At 42.0% G+C, this 2,947-nt stretch overlaps 1 protein-coding gene across 3 annotated transcripts in view; it reads right to left on the reverse strand.

Annotated features, from left to right (window-relative positions):
* ZBTB44 (zinc finger and BTB domain containing 44) overlaps positions 1 to 2,937 on the reverse strand; it is a 56,154-nt gene extending 53,217 nt beyond the window's left edge. For all 3 annotated transcript variants that reach the window (XM_023516779.1, XM_012808963.2, XM_003795910.3), the window contains exon 1: positions 2,875 to 2,937. The gene's annotated coding sequence lies outside the window, so the exon portion shown is untranslated. The remainder of the gene's footprint in view (positions 1 to 2,874) is intronic.
* Positions 2,938 to 2,947: the final 10 nt, after the last annotated feature.

The raw sequence follows: 2,947 nt of genomic DNA on the forward strand, positions 1-2,947 counted from the left end.
AGACTCGCTTGAGCCCAGGAGTTGGAGGTTGCTGTGAGCTGAAATGCCACGGCACTCTACCCAGGGGGACAGCTTGAGGCTCTGTCTCAAAAAACAAACAAACAAACAAACAAACAAACAAAAAAACAGGTCACAGCAACCTCAAAATCTTGGGCTTAAGCGATTCTCTTGCCCCAGCCTCCCAGGTAGCTGGGACTACAGGTGCCCACCACAATGCCAGGCTACTTTTTAGAGACGGGTCTCAATTTTTGCTCTTGAACTTATGAGCTCAGGCAATCCACCCCTACCCCCTAACCCCCGCCTTGGCCTCCCAGAGTGCCAGGATTACAGGTGTGAGCCACCCTGCCTGGCCTCACAAGGCCTATCTTGAAATGGTTCCTTCTGACCTGATATGAGACAAATTTGTCACTAGAAAGAAAAATGACTATAATTGGTAATAAATTAAAAACTTTCAGTCCACAGTGGTATCAGCCCCCCCGCCCCCAAATAACAGGAAAAACCCTTCTTTGCCAACTTTCAGGAGACTGTTGAGGCAGTTCTTTACTCAATATTGAAAATTAAAGGAATGAGGCTTGGCGTCCATAGCTCAGTGAGTAGGACACCAGCCACATACAACAAAGCTGGCGGGTTTGAGCCCAGCTCTAGCCTGCTAAACAACAATGACAACTGCAACCAAAAAATAGCCAGGTGTTGTGTTGGGCGCCTGTAGTCCCAGCTGCTTGGGAGGCTGAGGCAAGAGAATGGCTTAAGCCCACGAGTTTGAGGTTGCTGTGAGCTGTGACACCACAGCACTCTAGCAAGGGCGACCCAGTGAGACTTTTGTCTCAAAAAAAAGAAAAGAAAAGGAAAGAAAATTAAAGGAATGAAATAAAGCATTTAAACTGCATCTTTAGAAGAATATTTGTTCACCCCTGCTTAGTAAGAAAATTCTCTTCCTTACAGAAAAACCCCAATAAAATAACTAATTTAAGCAAGCGTAATCATGGGGTCTAAAAACCACTAAGAAAAAAGACAGAAACAGGATATTTGCTTGGTGTCCAAGTATTATCCCAAGTTTACACATTAATCACAAACCTTACACCTTTACAGTAGATCAGGTGAATCACCACTTTTACCAAGTGGCCACACTTAGCATTATTAACAGGATGGCAATCTGACATTATGCACAACATCACCTATTAAATAATCTTACCAAAAAGTTTTACTTTAAGCTAATCAAGCCTTTCTTTAGACATAACTTCCAGTTAAAAGGAAATTCAGGGACAAAGAGGAATGAATGAGAATGAAATGACATTAGGAAGACAAAACAAGTCCAGAATGTGGGTAGTAAGACAACTAGTTTGGTCAATTAGGTGCCAGAAAAAGAAGGAATGGGTACCATTCTTTTTTTATAAAAGGGACTAAAGACTTAATCACCAAATGCAATGCAGGAATCTTGACTGATTGCAGCTAGTGGGGGAGTTTAAAAAGATTTTGAACATGAGCTGGAATTAGGAAATTTGAACATGGATTGGAATTATTTACTCTGACAGGTATTGATAATGACTCTGAAATTAGGAAGAGAATATCCTTATTTTCAGGAAATGCACCTCAAATATTTAAATGTTACTATGTTATTTTCAAATGGTTACACACAGAGAAAAGTTTAGTACTACAGTCAGAATAAAATTTTTCATAACAAAGTTAAAAAAACTCCCTCTGAGGAGAGGTATGGCAGAAAGCACACGTACACTGGAATTACATCTGGGTTCAAATCTAAACTCTAAGACAAATTAATAGCACTACGTTTCTATCTCATCTCTAAAATTTAAGAAATAATTCATCAAGTTGGTCTCAAAATTGAGTAAGATTACATATGTAAATGCTAAGTAGTAAATTTGTTTTTCATTATTAACAAATATGATCATCCTAAAATACAAGACTATAGAGGAAAACATGTTATAGTCACATTCTAAGATAAAACTAAGTATTACCAATTCACTGGAAGTCAATGTGAAGTGATGGGGAAAATGATTTATATAATTTGTTTATAAACTCAAAAATTCCAACTGAAACACTAGGCAAAAGGTTATCAAAATTATCATCTATCCAAACTCTCTTCCATCCATCAAATTGTGTAGTTTGCAGCTATTAGCCTATTTGCGAATAAAATACTAAGAAGGTAAGTGGAAGCTAAAGATAATTTTTTCCCCGACCGTAACAAATAATCTACCTACATGATGAAAAAGAAATTAAGGTTCTTCATTTGCATAAGTAGGTTCAAATAAAGCACAGTTATTGGGCTTTATTCTAAATTCTGCTAAGGTGTATGGAACTCACACGGATACAATTTCCTTTCATCAGGTCTAACGCCCATATAATTTCACTTGCAGGTAACCCCCTTTTCTGATTAGGTCAGTAGTAAAACTACCAGATACAAAATGATCCTCAGGTAGGAAAGAAAAAGAGATGTATATATATATATATATATATATATTTTTTTTTTTTTTTAATAAGTGCCATCGAGAGAGGGGAAAAAAAACAGGTCTCGGGCTCCCGGGTTCCGACCAGGTGGTAACACTTCCGAGTGCTTTGGGTTAGGGTGTTGGGCGATGGGCGTGCAAATCTCGGGCAGCACCCTGAAAGATCGGGGCAACTGCCCCTGGACTGCGGGGACCAAGGCCAGTCTCCTCCCTGAGGGATTAAATGCCACTGGAGGACCCCGTGGGGTGTCTCCCAGCGCAGATGGGGGTGACAGACCAGGCTTTCCTTTCCCTCCAGCGCCCAGGTAGGAGACGCGAGGTGTCAGTCCGCGGGCGGCGCGCAGAACCGGGCCATCCCCACGCTCGGGCTGGGCGGCCCGCGAGCCCTCCCCTCCCCTCCCTTCCCCATTACCTGCGGGCGGCGGTCGGGGCCCGGAGGCCTGCTGCTCCTCCTCCTCCTCCTCCCCGCCAGGCTCTCCACACCA

The sequence above is a fragment of the Otolemur garnettii genome, unplaced genomic scaffold, assembly GCF_000181295.1.
Source record: "Otolemur garnettii isolate 467f Iridium unplaced genomic scaffold, OtoGar3 scaffold00097, whole genome shotgun sequence".
Taxonomy (NCBI): Eukaryota; Metazoa; Chordata; class Mammalia; order Primates; family Galagidae; genus Otolemur; species Otolemur garnettii.